Consider the following 21,808-nt stretch of genomic DNA (forward strand, 5'->3'; position numbering starts at 1 on the left):
CCACTCAACACCCCTGCCTCTTTTGATTCCGGCACCCAGTTGCCGGAGTTTCTAAAAGGAGTCCCTGCTCCTGTGTCTCTCCACCTGGAGGAATTCCCCAGTCGGCAGAACATTAAAATTAACTTTTAACATTGTACTCTTTAAAAAAATTTATCTTCTGGTTTTATGTTTCCATATTTTATCTGTATGCTCCCCAATGTCCCTCGGTGTGAGAGATGGGCGGTTTCAATATTTGATAGAGGATGGATGGATGGATGGATGGATAGATAGATAGATAGATAGATAGATAGATAGATAGATAGATAGATAGATAGCGATGGATGTATAGGATGGAAGGAAGGATGGAAGATGGAGAGAGAGAGAGATAACGATGGATGTATAGGATGGACGGATGGAAGGATGGAAGGATGGAAGGAAGATGGATGGAGGGTTAGATGGATAGATGGATAGATAGATAGATAGATAGATAGATAGATAGATAGATAACAATGGATGTATAGGATGGATGGATGGAAGATGGAGAGAGAGAGAGATAACGATGGATGTATAGGATGGACATATGGACGGATGGAAGAAAGATGGATGGAAGGATAGATGGATGGATAGATAGATAACGGGTGTATAGGATGGAAGGAAGGATGGAAGATGGAGAGACAGAGAGAGATAACAATGGATGTATAGGATGGACATATGGAAGGATGGAAGGAAGATAGATGGAGGGATAGATGGATGGATGGATAGATAGATAGATAGATAGATAGATAGATAGATAGATAGATAGATAGATAGATAGATAGATAATAATGGATGGATAGGATGGATGGAGAGAAGATGGAGAGAGAGAGAGAGAGATAACAATGGATGTATAGGATAGACATATGGCCGTATGGATGGATGAAAGGAAGATGGATGGATAGATAGATAGATAGATAGATAACAATGGATGGATAGGATCAGGGGTGAAATCCAGCAAGTTCTGACAGGTTCTGGAGAACCAGTAGCGGAAATTTTGAGCAGTTTGGAGAACTGGCAAATGCCACCTCTGGCTGGCCCCAGTGGGGAGGGAATGGGGATTTTGCAGTATCCTTCCCCTGCTACGCCCATCAAGCCACACCCATCAAGCCACGCCCACAGAACCGGGAGTAAAAAAAATTAGATTTCACCACTGGATAGGATGGATGGATAGAAGATGGAGAGAGAGAGAGAGAGAAATAACGATGGATGTATAGGTTGGACGTATGGGTGGATGGAAGGAAGATGGATGGAGGGATAGATAGATAGATAGATAGATAGATAGATAGATAGATAGATAGATAGATAGATAGATAGATAGATAGATATCCTTATTTATTCCCTTCTGCCCTTCGAGGCAGGAACACCTTACTTAGCAGCTTCCAAGAGAAAATGGAGGAGCTCCATCTTCTCCCCTTCTTCCCATTACCCCAAATTTCGCTCCACACCTGTGGCTGAGCTCCTATTGATTGTGTCACTCCCCCCCACCCCTCTCCCACAGCTGTCGGGAACAAATCCTCCAGCGAGCAAGGACAGTGATGTGCCAGCTGCTGCGCTTAGACCACCCACCCCGGCTGACGGCCAGCATGACCCGACAGGTGCGGGAAGAATGGGCCCAAGAAGGAAGGAAGTCTGTGGAGCCCTCCATCGAGGGACGGCATCTCAGTAAGTGTCCTTCTGCACTCTGCACCCTCCTTGCTTCTCCTCTGTCTGGCATCTTCCCCCACTCCACCTCTCCTTCCCTGAGACCCCCAGTGAGATTCAGAGGGGAGGCTAAAACATACAGGAGTGGTCTCTGGTGGCTCAACAGACTAATGCAGTCTGTTATTAACACAGCTGCTTGTAATTACTGCAAGTTCAAGTCCCACCAGGCCCAAGGTCGACTCAGCCTTCCATCCTTTATAAGGTAGGTAAAATGAGGACCCAGATTGTTGGGGGCAATAAAAGTTGACTTTGTATATAATATACAAATGGATGAAGACTATTGCTTAACACAGTGTAAGCCGCCCTGAGTCTTCGGAGAAGGGCGGGATATAAATTCAAATAAAAAAAAATTGTGGAAAACTTTTGGGAAAAGTGTATTTTCTAAAACTAGCTAATAACACCACTTTTTTTTTTTTTTGGAGCAGTACCATAAAATTATATATCAGTGGAACGATAATTTAATCCAGAATGTAATGCAGTAACTTTGATGAAGGATTTGCTATTAAAATAGCAATTACGGTAGAAAGAAGAAAAGTGAAACACGTAGGAAAAAAAACGAGATATACAAAAATGATCACCATGGAAAAAATAAGATATACAAACATGATCTCCATGTCAGTTAATCCTTCGTTGGGTCACCTTTAGCATGAATGACGGCCTTACAAAGTCTTCCCACGGAGTGAACCAAGTCTTTTAGTTCTGCAGCTGTTACCAAGTGAAACCAAGATTGAATGATGGCTTCTATTAACTGGGTTAGATTGCTGGGTCGCTTCTGACTAACCAGTTTCTTGAGTCGGCTCCATCGATTTTTCAGTTTGTCTATTCCCAGGCCATTCCAGCAGTGGAATATAATTATCTTGACTCTCCAAAACAAAACAAAAAGTGGTGTTATTAGCCATCAAACTTCAAAAATACACTTTTCCCAAAAGGTTTCCACAATTTTGGCCACTAGTGTGATGAACAGTTGCAGGAACTGGGCATGGCTGGTCTAGTGAAGAGAAGAATCAGGGGATAGCAGTCTTCCAATATTTGAGTCTTCCAATATTTGAGGGGCTGCCCCAGAGAGGAGGAAGGGGGTCAAGCTATTCTCCAAAGTACCCAAAGGCCAGACAAGGAACAATGGATGGAAACTGAACAAAGAGAGATTCAACCTGGAAATAAGGAGGAATTTTCTGACAGTGAGAACCATCAATCTGTGGAACAGAAGTTGCCTTCAGAAGTTGTGGGAGCTTCATCACTGGAAGCTTTCAAGAAGAGACCGGACAGCCATCTGTCAGAAACGGTGTAGGGTCTCCTGCTTGGGCGGGGGGTTGGACTAGATGACCTACAAGGTCCCTTCCAACTCTGTTAATCTGAATCTATCTGTATCCTGTGTCAAGGTTCACTTCTACGGGCTCACACAAACACTCTTCCCCAGGTCTCCAAAAGCCAATGCAGTTACCCAGCCTGCAAACCCTGAATCAAAGTGGGGTTTGCAGGTTAAACCAAACCTGGCGAGCTATAGCTAGTCCTTGACTTACAACAGTTCAATCAGCAACCGTTCAAAGTTACAACGGGATTGGGGGGGGGGGAAATGAACACTTCGGACCATTTTTCACACTTACGACCGTTGTAGCATCCCCGCCCAGTCAGGCGAATAAAATTCAGGGGCTTGGCCACTGTTTCATATTTATGACGGTCGCAGTGTCCCACCGGGGCGGTGGGGGGAGTCACACGATCCCCTTTTGCAACCTTTTGAAGAGCAAAAGTCAACCAGGGAAGCCGGATTGACTTAACAACCGGGTTATTCACTTATCAACGGCGGCGCGTCACTTAACCACGCTGGCAAGGAAGGTGGTTGAAAGGTGGGTCAAAATTTCACTCAAATGTTTTGTTTAGCCGCAGAAACGCTGGGCTTAACGGGCGTTCGTAAGTCGAGGACTACCTGTAATTTCACAACTCCCAACTACTGGATGATGCGAATCCACGAAAGGGGACAAAATTCAGTCCCAAAGCGGTTAAACATGTCGCAAGGAAGTATGACTCACAAGAGCGCGCACGGGCATATCAAGAGCGCCCGTTCTCATCCCAGAGCATGGCCTACATTTTGCTGGCCATTCGCTTTTTTTTTTATTATTATTTGCATTTATATCCCGCCCTTCTCCGAAGACTCAGGGCGGCTTACACTATGTCAAGCAATAGTCTTCATCCATTTGTATATTATATACAAAGTCAACTTATTGCCCCCCCAACAATCTGGGTCCTCATTTTACCTACCTTATAAAGGATGGAAGGCTGAGTCAACCTTGGGCCTGGTGGGACTTGAACTTGTAGTAATTGCAAGCAGCTGCTGTTAATAACAGACTGTCTTAACAGTCGGAGCCACTCAAGGACCCTTGAGCTTGAGGAGTTAAAAAGCGTTGCCCCTCTCTTTGTGGGGAATTTAACCACAGCCATCCGTTTTGTTTGCGTCAAATAGTTGATGTCAAAAATACTCACTTCTGCTTTTCGACTGCATAACGGATCCGGCTTTTGCGTCGTTCCGGTTTTTCAGCGGCAATTCAGCCTGGGAAGCATTGGATTTTGTTTTATTTTTAAATTGGTGTTGCGCAAGCTGTGTGGCCTTACACTCCCAGAATTCCCCAGTCAGCAAGTGCGCCGCAGAGAATTCTGGGAGTAGAAGTCCACCGAGTTGGAGCTGCTCGGACGAGGGAACCTGAAGAGGCTAGAACTGCATTTCCCAGGACTCTTTTGTGTACAAATATTCTTTATTGTTTTGTGTCACAAATTCCACGTCTGTATTAAACAGTGTGTTTCCTAGGTGTCCCAAAGTGTTAAAATATAAACATCATCATAGCCATTATAATCACGTACATATAAAAATATATGCAATAATACCCGTGGTTGGTTGCTACCGGTTCACCCTGGTTCGGGCAAACCGGTAGCAGTGGAGACAGGAAGCTCCATCCACCCGCCCGGACATCTCTGCACATGTGCAGAAGTGTCATGTGCGCGAACGCATGAGTGCCCGCCAGTAAACGGGTAGCAAATAAAATTGGAAAAAAAAAACCCTACTGGATAATACCAATCATTATTGAAAAGTATACAACCTTCCATTATGGTATCGATTATATAACCCTCAAAATATTTACTCATCAGTTTTTTCTCTCTCGTGTAGTCCATATTTCACATTAATCCTCTAACCTCTGTATCTGTCAGCTAACCATTTGTGGCTTAGTTCCCATGTTATAAAATATTCCGAATCTTCTTCTTTTTTGATTTTTAGAGTTCACCTATCCATTTCTGCCCATTCCAGAATCTTTTCTTTTTAATTATATTATCATCTGTCGGGGTTTCTACATTTTTCCAGTATTGTGCGTATACAATCCGGGCTGCGGTTAGAATATGTAAAATTAAATATGTGTTACCTTTATTATCATGCTCAACAGGAATTTCTCAGGTTTCAAAATCGATGTGTTGTTTTGTCATAGTTTCCATAGTGTATTTTCTTCCAGTATTTTTTTTTTGCTTTTGGGACACGACATCCACCACAGGTGATCATACCAACCTAAATATTGCATTTGCAACATTTAACAGATTTATTTTTTATACTTAGCTGGTGGACTCCTGGTTAGTTTGGTCTCTCTAGCAAGGAACTCTGGGAAATGCAGTCTTCTTGACATACCTACATAGCAGGGGTGAAATCTACTTACCTTCACTACCAGTTCGGAAGTGTGCGCTCCACTCGCGCGCATGCATCACATCCGATTTTGGACCCTCTGCGCATATGCAGAGGGTCAAAAACAGGTTACTTCCTAGCTAAAACCAGGAAGTAATGACGTCCGGGTGGGTGGGCGGAGCCTCACACTGCCGCCATGCGCTGTCGCTGCTACAGGTTCACCCGAACCGGTGCGAACCAATAGCATTTTACCCCTGCGATATAGCAATTACGGTGTTGTGACCCAGGCCCAAGTAGGTAGTAGGAAACTCAGTCTGTGAAAAAACAAACAAACTTTATTCGAACAGCTGATAATTACTTCATTCCCACCATCATTCAACTCAAATTAAAACAAATTCCTCCCATCACAAATACCTCAGTCCTATCGCAAACCTTGGTCCAATTAGGCAAACTGCCAAAGGCCTTTCTTGGCAAAAATTCAGAAGACACCAATACAAAATAAATGCAACAAGACAAAGCTACCAACGTTGTTTTCCGGCAAAGCCCAAACGCCGTTGCTGGTCTGTTTTAAGCCTTATGGGAGGGGCCAATCATCTCCTGGCCTTACTCCCGAGTTGTCCTCTCTGCTTGAGCTGCTCTTGCCTTCTGGCAGCTCTTCTCATGCGTGCATTAGGAACAGGCTCCTCCTGTTCCTCTGCCTCACTACTGTCAGCCTCTGGAGGCTCTGGAGTCCGCACCTCACTCCCCGACGGCCCTGGCCTCACCTCAGCCTCATCGCTGTCCGACTCCGTTGCCAGCTCCGCAGACTGCTGGCGGACCACAACATAGGGTTTGGGATGATCTCAAGATGCTTCCACAGATATCGTGCGAGAAGCAGAGAAATATCCTTGCCAGTTTGCATTTGGAAAGCGACAACTTCAACGCCACAATTCTAAGGAATTTCCTGGGCGCAACTTAACACAAAACCATCCAATTTCTGCTTTGCTTGGGCCAACCATAAAATGAATTGAAAAACAGCAGCCAGAAAAACCAAATGCCCCTTTATAGAATATAGGTGGTTCAAAAGCTCAAAAGCAGTAACTATGAAAGGGATCGTGTAAGATGTCCTACTGGATAACCATTTAAATACGAGCCAGCCGTGCACAGCAGCTGCCAAAAAAGCCAACACTGTTCTAGGGATAGAATCAAGATCACGTGAAGTGTTAGTACCGCTTTATAATGTTTTGGTAAGGCCACACTTGGAATATTTCATCCAGTTTGGTAAGCACGATACAAAAAAGATGGAAAGGGTGCAGAAAAGAGCAACAAAGATGATTAGCGGGCTGGACGCTAAAACATATGAAGAACGGTTGCAGGAACTTGGTATGTCTAGTTTAATAAAAAGAAGGACTAGGGGAGACATGATCCAATAATTGGAGGGGCTGCCACAAAGAAGACAGGGCCTCTTTGGCTCAGACTGTTAAGACAGTCTGTTATTAACACAGCTGCTTGCAATTACTGCAGGTTCAAGCCCCACCAGGCCCAAGGTTGACTCAGCCTTCCATCCTTTATAAGGTAGGTAAAATGAGGACCCAGATTGTTGGGGGCAATAAAGTTGACTTTGTATATAATATACAAATGGATGAAGACTATTGCTTGACATAGTGTAAGCCGCCCTGAGTCTTTGGAGAAGGGCGGGATATAAATTCAAATTAAAAAAAAAAAAGAGCTATGGTTTCTCAAAAAAGCACCTGATGGGAGGACAAGAAGCAACGGATGGACACTAATCAAGGAGAGAAGCAACCTGGAACTAAGGAGAAATTTCCTGACAGCGAGAACAATTGATCAGTGGAACTGCTTGCCACCAGAAGTTGTGGGTGCTCCATCCCTGGAGGTTTTTAAGAAGAGAGATTGGACAGCCGTTTGTCTGAATTAGTATGAGCTCTCCTGCTTAAGCAGGGGGTTGGACTAGAAGACCTCCAAGGTCCCTTCCAACTCTTATTTCCTGACAGTGGGAACAATTAATCAGTGGAACGACTTGCCTCCAGGATTTGTGTTTGTGTTTAAGAAGAAAGTGGACAGCCATTCGTCCAAAATGATACAGAATCTCCCTACTTGAGCAGGGGGTTGGACTAGAAGACCTCCAAGGTCCTTCCAACTCTTATTTCCTGACAGTGGGAACAATTAATCAGTGGAACGACTTGCCTCCAGGATTTGTGTTTGTGTTTAAGAAGAAAGTGGACAGCCATTCGTCCAAAATGATACAGAATCTCCCTACTTGAGCAGGGGGTTGGACTAGAAGACCTCCAAGGTCCCTTCCAAATGCTGTTATGAAACTCACCTATCGTAAACCAGGCTGGCTGGGGAAATTCTGAGTGCTGAAGTCCAGTCCACCCATCTTAAAAGTAGCCAAGATTGAGAAATTAGTCTAGGGCTATAAACGAAATTCACCCCACTTGGCAAAACAAGGCTTTGCACGGATCCCCAAGCATTGCCTGATAAAATCCCGGACAGTCTGACATTGTTGGAACTCTGTAAAAAAAATTTAGCTGTTGTTTATTGCAAATCCTCAGGGTTATTCTTTTTTTCAAAAGCGGTCTTTTGACTCTCCGCTCGCTTCCAAGGAGAACAGCTGGCTGGAGGGGTCTTGCTTAGGGAAATAAAAACCCAGCCGTCGTTATCTGTGTGGATAAAAAAGGACATTTCTAATCCGATATCTTTTCTAACACAAAGATTACACTCGGCACACCTGCTTTTTCCTTCGCTGTCTGAAGCTGCCGGCTTCAGGATTTACTCCTCCGGATAGCGCCAAGGAAAAATGAGAACCGTGAAAATTTCTCTCTTCCAGATAAACACAGACAGGTCATCCTCGACTTACAACCCCAAAGCGAGCCCTAAATTTTCTGCTGCTAAGTGAGGCCCTTTTTTTAAGTGAGTTCCTCCCACTTTGATCACCTTTCTTGGCACAGTTGTTAAGCTGAACCACTGCGATTGTTAAGTCAGTCACACGGTTGTTAAGTGTGAAAAACGGTCCTAACCAAGTCACTTTTTTCAATGTTGTTGTAACTTGGAGCGGTCACTAAATGAACCGTCATAAGCTGGAGCCTACAAATTGCTTATCTGCATTTTTATTTTATTTTTTGGTCCTTAGGTATAACCTCCAATCAGACATTGGTGACCCAAAAAGGGGGCTGCTTACAGATCTCGCAACGCGTCACCTTGGATGGTAATATAATAAACAATACGTTAATATCACAGTATTATTAATATGTTCATATGACAATCCTGTCTATTTTAGCGCAGGGGTCTCCAGCCTTTGCAACTTTGAAGAGTTGTGGACTTCAACTCCCAGAGCTCCTCTCAACTCTGGGAGTTGAAGTCCATACGTTTTAAAGTTGCCAAGGTTGGAGACCCCTGTTTTAGCGGTTGGTTTGTTTTATTTTTAAAAAAAGCTTCATCTGTGCAAAATGTCCTGGCTAAGACAGTCATATTTTTTAACTCTGGTTTGTTGCCTGAAGCCTATTGGTCAGTTGAACTATCAACTAGGTTTGTAATAACCCATTCATTCTGCTAAAGCATAGTTTAAGCCCTGGTTTTGTTGACTTAAGCCATGATGGCTGCAAACTGACCTGTGATGTTAAATCAGGATAGTGTATTAAGGTAAAGATCAAGGTTCCCCTCGCACATATGTGCTAGTCGTTCCCGACTCTAGGGGGTGGTGTTCATCTCCGTTTCAAAACCGAAGAGCCAGCGCTGTCCGAAGACGTCTCCGTGGTCATGTGGCCGGCATGACTCAACGCCAAAGGTGCACGGAACACTCTTACCTTCCTACCAAAGGTGGTCCCTATTTTTCTACTTGCATTTTTTTTTACGTGCTTTCGAACTGCTAGGTTGGCAGAAGCTGGGACAAGTCGGGAGCTCACCCCATTACGCGGCACTAGGGATTCGAACCGCTGAACTGCCGGCCTTCCGATTGACAAGCTCAGCATCTTAGCCGCTGAGCCACCAGGTCCCTTGATAGTGTATTACAATAGATTAAAAAAGTAGGTTAAAAATAAAAAATACATCAGATTAAAAATAGGTTAAAACAGAAAACATGGTATGTTTAAAAAATAAGTTAAAATGTAAAAATACAGTAGGTTAAAAATGGACTAAAAATTTTAAAAAATAGCTTGGGTTACAAAATAGATTGAAAAGTAAAAAAAAATACAGTGGGTTAAAAATAAAAAATACAGTACGTTAAAATGGGCTAAAAAAATAAAATACTTTGGGTTAAAAATAGGTTGAATGTAAAAAAATGCAGCGGATTAAAAAGTAGGTTAAAAAGTAAAAAATACAGTGGGTTAAAAATAAAAAATACAGTACGTTAAAATGGGCTAAAAAAATAAAATACTTTGGGTTAAAAATAGGTTGAATGTAAAAAAATGCAGCGGATTAAAAAGTAGGTTAAAAAGTAAAAAATACAATGAGTTAAAAATAGGCTAAATGTAAAAAAAATACTTTGGGTTAAAAAATAGTAGTAAAAACAAATACAGCGGGTTAAAAAAATACATTAAAACGTGAAAAATACGGCAGGTTAAAAAAATAGGTTTAAAAAGTAACTATGCCCCCTAGTAGCTGAGGTTACACATTAATCCTGGCTTCGTTCAAATGCTACAGAGAACTGGTTTCCCATTGACCTAAACTGGAATTAGAAACTAGGTTTAGGGTGGGAATGAAGAATTTCAGAATAAGAGAGCTGGAAGGGACCTTGGAGGTCTTCTAGTCCAACCCCTGCTCAAGCACGAGACCCTATCCCATTCCAGACAAGTGGCTGTCCAGTCTCTTCTTAAAATTGAAATATTTGTAAGTGACGTGTGTATCCTTTCATTTTCTCTCTCTCTTTCGCTTTCTCTCTCTCTGTCTCTCTCTCTTTCTTTGTCTCTTTCTCTCTCTCTCTTTCTTTCTCTTTCTCTTTCTCTCTCTGTGTCTGTCTTTCTCTCTCTCTTTCTCTCTCTCTGTCTTTGTCTCTCTCTCTTTCTCTTTCTCTTTCTCTCTCTCTCTCTTTCCCTCTGTCTCTCTCTGTCTGTCTCTCTTTCTCTCTTTCTATCTCTCTGTCTCTCTCTCTCTCTCTCTGTCTCTCTCTTTCTTTGCCTCTTTCTCTCTCTGTCTCTTTCTCTCTCTTTCTCTGTCTCTGTATGTCTCTCTTTCTTTCTCTCTCTCTTTCTCTTTCTCTCTCTCTCTGTCTCTTTTTCTCTCTCTTTCCCTCTGTCTCTGTCTCTCTCTTTCTTTGTCTCTTTTTCTCTTTCTCTGTCTCTCTCTTTCTTTCTCTCTCTCTTTCTCTGTCTCTCTCTCTCTCTCTCTCTCTCTCTCTCTCTCTCTCTCTTTCTTTGTCTCTTTCTCTCTTTTTCTCTTTCTCTGTCTCTTTCTTTCTCTCTCTCTTTCTCTCTCTCTGTCTCTCTCTCTTTCTCTCTCTTTCCATCTCTCTCTCTCTCTCTCTCTCTGTCTCTCTCTCTCTCTCCCTCCCTCCCTCCCTCCTCCCCTATCCCACCATCCAGATCTCGGCTGGCAGAATTGGGTGCTGAGCCCCACTTCCTTCACCTTCACCGAATGTCTGGGGTGCCATTGCCACCGAATCAAAGAAGAGACGCAGCTGGATTTTTGGAGTCTGACCTGTGGCCTCCAGGAGCCAAGCCCTCAAGGCCAGGTGGATGCCCAACAGGTAGAGCAAGGGGATGGAGGTGCAGGGGCGGCTCCAGGGAGACCTGGCGTCCAAAGGATTGAAACTTGGGTCCAGCCGTGTGGCATTCAGGTAGTCCTCAACTTACAACGACAACGAAGCCCAACCTTTCCGTTGCTAAGCGAGACCAGGGCAAAGTGAATTTTTTGGGGCCCCCCCTTTTATGACCTTTCTTGCCCCATTTGTTACGTGAACCGCTGCCGTTGTGAAGTTAGGTTAAATGGTTTTAATCTTCAAGTTTTCTTTTTTTTTAAAAAAATTTGAATTTATATCCCGCCCTTCTCCGAAGACTCAGGGCGGCTTACACTGTGTCAATCAATAGTCTTCATCCATTTGTATATTATATACAAAATCAACTTTTATTGCCCCCAACAATCTGGGTCCTCATTTTACCTACCTTATAAAGGATGGAGGCTGAGTCAACCTTGGGCCTGGTGGGACTTGAACCTGCAGTAATTGCAAGCAGCTGTGTTAATAACAGACAGGCTTAGTCTGCTGAGCCACCAGAGGCTCCTATCTATTCTCTGCTTCCCGAGTCCCAGCTGATCGGGAGGAAATGGGGATTTTGCAGTATCCTTTCCCCTGCCGTGCCCAGCAAGCCACGCCCAGCAAGCCACGTCACACCCACCAAGCCACGCCCACAGAACTGGTAGTAAAAAAATTTGAAAACCACCACTGGTTTGCAAGGGTTCAGGAGAACCTGTAGCTAAGATTCTGTGCAGTTTAGAGAACCCCCAAATGCCACTCCCGGCTGGCCCTTCCCACCCCACCCTGCCCCTCTCAGGGGTACCCACCTGGCCCGTTTTGGATGCAGGTAAGTGCAGGGCGCGCGTGGTGTAGAAGGCTGACATGGCCACGCCCACCCAGCAACAGGGCAGAGAACGCCTTGCTAAAATTTTTGAAGCCCACCCCTGGTTTTGCCCCATTTTTTTTATTATTATTTGCATTTATATCCCGCCCTTCTCCGAAGACTCAGGGCGGCTTACACTATGTCAAGCAATAGTCTTCATCCATTTGTATATTATATACAAAGTCAACTTTTATTGCCCCCAACAATCTGGGTCCTCATTTTACCTACCTTATAAAGGATGGAAGGTTGAGTCAACCTTGGGCCTGGTGGGACTTGAACCTGCAGTAATTGCAGGCAGCTGTGTTAATAACAGACAGACTTTGTCTGCTGAGCCACCAGAGGCCCTTATTTTTGTATAAACTACAGAAAAGGAAAGAAAATAGGAAATTAAGGGCGGGAAAGGGAACGGAGGAGAAGAGATGTGAAATACAAGGGGGAAGAGTAAAAGAAAAAAAAAAGCGGGCGTTGACTCTTCCTAGCTCAGTACAAGATAAACACACTCCATCCTCAACTTTTTGCTTTTTTTTTTCCTCCATGTTTTATTTATTTTATTTATATAACATTCAATGTCCATCCGACTGCATGCGATCTGGCTACAGTTATTTTTAAAGAGCCATAATCCGCATATCTGTCGTAGCCTTCGCCGCAATAATATGGATAGAATAATTATACAATCGTATCATAACAATAATGCTTAACATGGTCTTTAACAACGCTCCGTGCTAACGTTTCCCTTTTTTTACGTCTTCAGCTTTTTTGCTTTTATATTATTAATATATAACCAGCCCTTTCTAGAACACCAAGTCTTTCTAATCAACAAAACCGAGATCAAAGTTTCTTTTTTTTCCTTTTTTTTTTAATTCACAAGCACAAATTCCAGAAGCGATATCCAAATGAGAACATTTTTTCCTCTTTAAAAGAAATAATCAATTTAACCGTTCCTGCTTTTATCTTCCTTGCTATGGAAACAGTATGTATTTCTGTTTGCACCTGGTAAACCATTTTTATTTACAAAATTTATTGTATTCTTTCAAATTTTTTGGCCTTACTGAAGGAGGCAGGGAAATTTTTCCCCCCCCTTTCTTTCTGCCTTTCTTTCACCCTCTCTTTTCCTTCAAAGTACTAAAATTTTTAAAAGAACAAACAAGCACTTTAAATCAAAACTTTCTAATACGTTCTTTGACCCTAACATGCAGGTTTTAAACGTCAATCTTGCATTTAGCTCCCTCCCTCTCAACAGCCCTTACGGTAACTCCGTTGTTAAGCGAATACATGGCTTCCCCATTGACTTTGCTTGTCAGAAGGTCGCAAAAGGGAATCAACCCGAGATCACCGGGGATACGACGACCGTCATAAATACGAGTCAGCGGCCAAGCTGTTTTAATGTTGGTCTCCCTGATCAAAGGAAGGGTCGTAAAGGTGAAAAACAGTCATGCAGGGGCCGGGATAGCTCAGGCAATAGAGAAGCCTGTTATTAGAACACAAAGCCTGCAATTACTGCAGGTTCGAGCCCGGCCCAAGGTTGACTCAGCCTTCCACCCTTTATAAGGTAGGTAAAATGAGGACCCAGATTGTTGGGGGGGCAATAAGTTGACTTTGTAAAAAATATACAAATAGAATGAGACTATTGCCTTATACATTGTAAGCCGCCCTGAGTCTTCGGAGAAGGGCGGGGTATAAATGTAAACAAAAAAAAAAATATGCAGGGGTGAAATGCTCCCGGTTTGGACCGGATCGCCCGATCCGGTAGCGACGGCAGCAGGTGGATCGGAGAACCGGTAGCAAAAAATCCCTCCCCCACTGGCCCATGCCCTGCTGAGCCGCACGATCATCAGAGGTTGTTTTTGTTTTTTTTTAACTTTTAAAAGCATTTTTTTCTTTGGCTGAAAAAATCCTTTTAAAAGTAAAAAAAAAAAAATCCTCTGATGATCGCGCGGCTCAGCTGGGATCGCCAGAGCCTTTTAAAACCTCTTCGGTCGAAAAGGCTGTAGCAAAAATGCTTTTAAAAGGCTCCTCTGATGATCCCAGCTGAGATGGGATCATCACAGGAGCCTTTTAAAAGCATTTTTTTTTCTACAACCTCTCTGGCCGAAGAGGTTGTAGAAAAAAATGCTTTTAAAAGTAAGCAAAAAGCAAAAAAAGTAGGCCACGCCCACCCAGTCACATTACACCCACCCCACCAAGCCACGCCCACAGAACCGGTAGTAACAAATTTGACATGTCACCCCTGCAGTCCTGGCTGCTGTTGTAACTTCAGTCGGTCACTAAACGAACGGTTGTAAGTCGAGGACTTGCCTCTAGCGGTTCCCAGGGCTCAAATGGCGTTGGGGAGACCGTCAAATTCTCCCTACTTTTTCTTTCTTTCTTTCTTTCTTTCTCCCGCCAGAGACGCTGCTGTCGACCCCGAAAGATCCCGCTGCCCTTTCTCTTCCTCAAAGAGGACGGCTCCTTGAATCTCCAGACGGTCCGCCTGGCCCACGACTGTCACTGCCGACCCTGAGCCGAGACACCCCACCCCTACCCCGAGACCCTCTCTCAGCCCCCCCAGGAGCCTTCTGCACAGCGAGGGGGTAGCATCGCTGGGGAGGGGAGGAAAAAACAAACTTTTTTTAAAATGTCGTTTTTCACTTTTTTAAACACACAAAAAGTAGCCCCGGAGGGGGTGGGGGTGGCGGCTGGGGGATCCCCTTTTCCACAGCCCCCCACCCACCCCCACCCGTTGCAAACACCAGCACCGCTACGCAAAGCTGCTCGGAGCGAGGTCTGCTAGGTGTGGGTGGCGCAAGGCAACCTGGGAGTTGCGGTTTGGGCAAGGCGGCTGGGTTGTGGGGTGGGGGTTAACCCCCAAACCTCACGCTTCTTGCAAAAGCCCGTCAGGTAGGTTGTCTTGGGGTTTGAGACGCACGACGGAAAGGACATGTTTAGCCCTGGAGCCTTTTCTCCAGCGGCCCTTCAGCCTTTGTTCTTCCTACACTTTTTACACCGGCTAAAATCACCTTTATAAGACCCTCGTTTGCTAGAGCAAACTTTCACTGCCTTGGGAACTTCAAGGAGGGCGGGATTCCACTCCCAGAAGTCCCCAGCTAGCATGCTTTAAGATGGATGGATTTCAACTCCCAGAATTCCCCAGCCAGCTGCTTTAAGACGGATGGACTTCAACTCCCAGAATTCCCCAGCCAGCATGATGTAAAATGAGTGGGTTTCAACTCCCAGAATTCCCCAGCCAGAATTTTTTAAGAAGGGGGGACTTCAACTCCCAGAGTTCCCCAGCTAGCATGCTTTAAGATGGATGGATTTCAACTCCCAGAATTCCCCAGCCAGCATGATTTAAGATGGATGGATTTCAACTCCCAGAATTCCCCAGCTAGCATGCTTTAAGATGGATGGATTTCAACTCCCAGAATTCCCCAGCCAGCATGTTTTAAGAAGAGCGGACTTCAACTCCCAGAATTCCCCAGCCAGCATGATTTAAGAAGGGGGGACTTCAACTCCCAGAGTTCCCCAGCTAGCATGCTTTAAGATGGATGGATTTCAACTCCCAGAATTCCCCAGCCAGCATAATTTAAGAGGGTGGACTTCAACTCCCAGAATTCCCCAGCTAGCATGCTTTAAGAAGAGCGGACTTCAACTCCCAGAATTCCCCAGGCAGCATGTCTGGTTAGGGAATTCTGGGAGTGGAAGTCCACCCGTCTTCAACTTCCCAAGGTTGAACAACACTGGGCTAGGACATCGTTTGCAATCCACCACACTGCAAACTACCATTGACAAAGTCCTTTTGGCTGAAGTTCTCCGGTCTCTTTATCAAGCTACAAAAAGCTACTTTTCCAACCGCTCCAAACTTATCGCTGTGCATTTCTGCGGACGCAGCTGCTCGGAGCGAGGTCTGCTAGGTGTGGGTGGCGCAAGGCAACCTGGGAGTTGCGGTTTGGGCAAGGCGGCTGGGTTGTGGGGTGGGGGTTAACCCCCAAACCTCACGCTTCTTGCAAAAGCCCGTCAGGTAGGTTGTCTTGGGGTTTGAGACGCACGACGGAAAGGACATGTTTAGCCCTGGAGCCTTTTCTCCAGCGGCCCTTCAGCCTTTGTTCTTCCTACACTTTTTACACCGGCTAAAATCACCTTTATAAGACCCTCGTTTGCTAGAGCAAACTTTCACTGCCTTGGGAACTTCAAGGAGGGCGGGATTCCACTCCCAGAAGTCCCCAGCTAGCATGCTTTAAGATGGATGGATTTCAACTCCCAGAATTCCCCAGCCAGCTGCTTTAAGACGGATGGACTTCAACTCCCAGAATTCCCCAGCCAGCATGATGTAAAATGAGTGGGTTTCAACTCCCAGAATTCCCCAGCCAGAATTTTTTAAGAAGGGGGGACTTCAACTCCCAGAGTTCCCCAGCTAGCATGCTTTAAGATGGATGGATTTCAACTCCCAGAATTCCCCAGCCAGCATGATTTAAGATGGATGGATTTCAACTCCCAGAATTCCCCAGCTAGCATGCTTTAAGATGGATGGATTTCAACTCCCAGAATTCCCCAGCCAGCATGTTTTAAGAAGAGCGGACTTCAACTCCCAGAATTCCCCAGCCAGCATGATTTAAGAAGGGGGGACTTCAACTCCCAGAGTTCCCCAGCTAGCATGCTTTAAGATGGATGGATTTCAACTCCCAGAATTCCCCAGCCAGCATAATTTAAGAGGGTGGACTTCAACTCCCAGAATTCCCCAGCTAGCATGCTTTAAGATGGATGGATTTCAACTCCCAGAATTCCCCAGGCAGCATGTCTGGTTAGGGAATTCTGGAGTGAAGTCCACCATCTTCAACTTCCCAAGGTTGAACAACACTGGGCTAGGACATCGTTTGCAATCCACCACACTGCAAACTACCATTGACAAAGTCCTTTTGGCTGAAGTTCTCCGGTCTCTTTATCAAGCTACAAAAAGCTACTTTTCCAACCGCTCCAAACTTATCGCTGTGCATTTCTGCGGACGCAGCTGCTCGGAGCGAGGTCTGCTAGGTGTGGGTGGCGCAAGGCATCCTGGGAGTTGCGGTTTGGGCAAGGCGGCTGGGTTGTGGGGTGGGGGTTAACCCCCAAACCTCACGCTTCTTGCAAAAGCCCGTCAGGTAGGTTGTCTTGGGGTTTGAGACGCACGACGGAAAGGACATGTTTAGCCCTGGAGCCTTTTCTCCAGCAGCCCTTCAGCCTTTGTTCTTCCTACACTTTTTACACCGGCTAAAATCACCTTTATAAGACCCTCGTTTGCTAGAGCAAACTTTCACTGCCTTGGGAACTTCAAGGAGGGTGGGCTTCAACTCCCAGAATTCCCCATCCAGCATGATGTAATATGAGTGGATTTCAACTCCCAGAATTCCCCAGCCAGCATGATGTAAAATGAATGGATTTCAACTCCCAGAATTCCCCAGCCAGCATAATTTAAGAGGGTGGACTTCAACTCCCAGAATTCCCCAGCTAGCATGCTTTAAGATGGATGGATTTCAACTCCCAGAATTCCCCAGCCAGCATGATGTAAAATGAATGGATTTCAACTCCCAGAATTCCCCAGCCAGCATAATTTAAGAGGGTGGACTTCAACTCCCAGAATTCCCCAGCTAGCATGCTTTAAGAAGAGCGGACTTCAACTCCCAGAATTCCCCAGGCAGCATGTCTGGTTAGGGAATTCTTGGAGTGGAAGTCCACCCGTCTTCAATTTCCCAAGGTTGAACAACACTGAGCTAGGACATCGTTTGCAATCCACCACACTTGCAAATTACCGTTGACAAAGTCCTTTTGGCTGAAGTTCTCCGGTCTCTTTATCAAGCTAGAAAAAGCTACTTTTCCAACCGCTCCAAACTTATCGCTGTGCATTTCTGCGGACGCAGCTGCTCTGAAATACCCAGCGGCAGAGCAGGCCTGGAAGCTAGCAAATAATCCTGGCCGAAGGGAAGAAACAGAATTGTAAATAGCCTGTGTGTTTTTGTTGGTTAATTTTTTTATTATCACCTTTCACAGATTTGCAATAAAAATGCACCAATTATTTTAATACAACTTGGCGTCTTCGGTTTGAGAAGCGGCGAGCAGATTGCATTGCAACTGTATTTAAGAGGTTTTTTAAAAAGTATACAGCTTGGTTTTTCAGGCTTAGAAAAGCACCCAATCTATTTATTTTTTATTATTATTATTATTATTATTATTATTATTATTATTATTATTATTATTATTATTATTATTATTATTTATTTATTTATTTATTATGCCCACTCAGCTCCTTGAATGGCGGAATTGGGGGGTTCAAAATATACAGGTAGTCCTCGACTTTACGACCCCAATGGAGCCCAACGTTTCTGTGGTTTTAAGTGAGGTATTTGTTAAGTGAGTTTTGCCCCCATTTTAGGGACCTTTCTTGCCACGGTTGTTAAGTGAATCACTGCCGGTAATAAGTTTGTAAACTGGTTGTTAAGTGATGTTAAGGGAGGGAGGGAGGGAGGATAATGGAGGGAAGGAAGGAAGGAAGGAAGGAAGGAAGGAAGGAAGTGGAGGGAGGATAATGGATGGGAGGGAGGGAGGATAATGGAGGGAAGGAAGGAAGGAAGGAAGGAAGTGGAGGGAGGATAATGGATGGGAGGGAGGGAGGATAATGGAGGGAAGGAAGGAAGGAAGGAAGTGGAGGGAGGATAATGGGAGGGAGGGAGGATAATGGAAGGAAGGAAGGAAGGAAGGAAGGGAGGGAGGATAATGGATGAGAGGGAGGGAGGATAATGGAGGGAAGGAAGGAAGGAAGGAAGGAAGTGGAGGGAGGATAATGGGAGGGAGGGAGGATAATGGAAGGAAGGAAGTGGAGGGAGGATAATGGATGAGAGGAGGAAGGAAGGAAGGAAGTGGAGAGGATAATGGAGGGAGGAGGATAATGGAGGAAGGAGGAGGATAATGGATGAGAGGAGGAGGATAATGGAGGAAGGAAGGAGGGAAGGAAGGAGGTGGGGGGAGGGTAATGGAGGAGAGGGAGGGAGGATAAGGGAGGGAAGGAAGGAAGTAGAGGGAGGATAATGGATGAGAGGGAGGGAGGATAATGGAGGGAAGGAAGGAAGGAAGGAAGGAAGTAGAGGGAGGATAATGGATGAGAGGGAGGGAGGATAATGGAGGGAAGGAAGGAAGGAAGGAAGTGGAGGGAGGATAATGGATGAGAGGAGGGAGGATAATGGAGGAAGGAAGGAAGGAAGGAAGTGGAGGGAGGGTAATGGATGAGAGGGAGGGAGGATAATGGAGGGAAGGAAGGAAGTAGAGGGAGGATAATGGATGAGAGGGAGGGAGGATAATGGAGGGAAGGAAGGAAGGAAGGAAGGAAGTAGAGGGAGGATAATGGAGGAAGGAAGGAAGGAAGGAAGGAAGGAAGGAAGGAAGGAAGGAAGTGGAGGGAGGATAATGGATGAGAGGGAGGGAGGATAATGGAAGGAAGGAAGGAAGGAAGTGGAGGGAGGATAATGGATGGGAGGGAGGGAGGATAATAGAAGGTAAAATAAAGCATTAGGACCGTTGTAGTACACGAACCCAATGGGGGGCGGTCCTCAGGACCCCTCTAGACATCTGCGGTGGGCTAGAGGTGGAGCCCTTGCCTCACAATCAGGAGGTTGTGAGTTCCACTCTAGTTAGAGGCAGGTGTAGGGTCTCCTGCTTGGGGCAGGTTGGGGGGGATCGGACTAGATGACCTCCAAGGTCCCTTCCAACTCTTGCTTTTCTGTTACTTCATCCCTGGAGGCTTTCAAGAAGAAACCGGACTGCCACTTGTCAGACATGGTGTAAGGCCTCCCGCTTGGGTGGGGGTGGGTGGGAGTTGGACTAGATGACCTCCAAGGTCCCTTCCAACTCTGTTCATCCGTTAAAGGACCCCTCCCCACCCCCCAGGGTCAATGAAGCATCTTCACGTGCCCGGCTGGGTCATGTGTGTTTCACGTTTCCCAAAAAAAAAATAAAAATGCAAGGTTTCATAACAGGCTGATGAAAAGGGGGTGAAAGAGTTTGACTCACTTTCCCCCCATTTCCTCTACGGCCCGGTGGGTGGCAGGAAATGAAGGCACCGATTGGTAGGTCCTGTTTCCCCCGCACCCCACCCCCTATACACACACACACACACACACACACAGGCAACCCCCACCCAAGTTTTGTGCACTTGCGAGTGATTCAGACGCCAGGAATGGAATCTCTTGGTTCGCTTGCCAGAAAGATGATGAACCACGAAAAACGAGGAATGAATCACAAAGCAACGGTCGGTCGGTGGCTGAGCCCTACGGGAAATGGGGGGGGGAGGAATGGATGCTTTGGCAGAGTACAGTTTGTGTGTGGTGGGGGGCTCTCTACCCCATTGATTCTGCTTTCCTGGGCTTTTTTGGGGGGTGTTTGTGAAGAGATGCTTCCAGGCAGAAATCCAACCAGTGCAGTTTTGTTTTTGTTTTTTTGCTTGGGACGCAGGAGGGAAGTTCAACTGCGTGAGCAGGGGGGTTGGACTAGATGGCCTCCGAGGTCCCTTCCAACTCACTGTGGCTGTTCCTGACGAGAAGCAGCAACCCGGTTGGAAGATCACGAAAGAGTCACCCATTCCGACTTTTAGAAATTCAGGAGAGATTTTTCCAGCTTTGAGGGGAGGTGACATGATAGCAGTTTTCCGATATTTGGGGCCAGCCAGTGAACAAAATCCCTCTTTAAGTAACCCCCCCGGATTAACTCTGGAACTCCTTGCCACAAGACACAAACTTCGCCTGTCCATACATAAAGTACTTTTTTTAAAAAAAAAAAAAACACTTTTTGCTGGACTCAGGAAAAATTCACTAACAGTGTCAAACTCTTCCCTGGAAGTCTTAGTCACCTTTGTAACACGGAGCCTCCCCAGCCAGGAGCAAGCTATCTGCCAAGAGCACCTTAAGTGATTCGTTGCGGGAGGCTGAGAATTAGATGAAAGGAATATTTTAAGGCGGGGTTCCGCTAATAATTTGTTGAGGAAGGCTGAACTAGGAGAAGGTTATAGACGTGGGAGGAAGGAGAACGCTACATAGCATCCTTTTCCTGCACGAAAGTCAACACGGTTGACTTGTTCATGTCTTGTGGACATGAAGAGTCCCACAACCTGGGTCGAAGTTGGTTTAATTTGGGTTTAGCAGCGTGACAACTCAGCCAACTGGGCTGGAGGGAGCGACACGGTGTAGTGGCAAAACCAAGACAGGTGAGTTTTTAATCCCAGGTACGGGGGCATCATTCTGCGGTCCTCCGGGGCCCAATATCCCTGCTCACCCCTCCCTCTTACCCCTTGATGGCTGCTGGGAATTGTAGTTGTAGTTGTACAGGTATTCCTTAATTTACACCAGGGGTGGGCCGCTGGGGGTTCACAGGGGGTTCGGGAGAACCTCTATTTTTTATTTTATTTTTATTTATTTATTTATTTTGTCACACAGTATATATAAGCATCAGCATGTAATAACCATACAATATATAAGCATATATATAAGCATAAGTATGTAATAACTATATTAATTGGATATAACGAAAGGAAACAATAGGACAGGAACGGTAGGCAAGCTTGTGCTCTTATGCACGCCCCTTACAGACCTCTTAGAAATGGGATGAAGTCAATAGTAGACAGTTTTTGGTTAAAGCTTTGGGGATTTTGGGAAGGGACCACAGAGTCAGGTAGTGCATTCCAAGTATTAACAACTCTGTTACTGAAGTCATATTTTCTGCAATCAAGATTGGAGCAGTTAACAGTAAGCTTAAACCTATTGTGTGCACGTGTATTGTTGCGATTGAAGCTGAAGTAGTCTTCAACAGGAAGAACGTTGTAACAGATGATTCTATGAGTTAAACTCAGGTCATGTCGAAGGCGGCGCGTTCTAAGTTTTCTAAACCCAGG

At 45.3% G+C, this 21,808-nt stretch overlaps 1 protein-coding gene across 1 annotated transcript in view; it reads left to right on the top strand.

Annotated features, from left to right (window-relative positions):
• BBS1 (Bardet-Biedl syndrome 1) overlaps window positions 1-15,792 on the top strand; it is a 63,572-nt gene extending 47,780 nt beyond the window's left edge. The window contains exons 18-21 of the transcript XR_009152388.1: window positions 1,514-1,677; window positions 8,505-8,579; window positions 10,891-11,054; window positions 14,309-15,792. The gene's annotated coding sequence lies outside the window, so the exon portion shown is untranslated. The remainder of the gene's footprint in view (window positions 1-1,513; window positions 1,678-8,504; window positions 8,580-10,890; window positions 11,055-14,308) is intronic.
• Window positions 15,793-21,808: the final 6,016 nt, after the last annotated feature.

The sequence above is a fragment of the Ahaetulla prasina genome, chromosome 17 (genome assembly GCF_028640845.1).
Source record: "Ahaetulla prasina isolate Xishuangbanna chromosome 17, ASM2864084v1, whole genome shotgun sequence".
Lineage (NCBI taxonomy): Eukaryota > Metazoa > Chordata > Lepidosauria > Squamata > Colubridae > Ahaetulla > Ahaetulla prasina.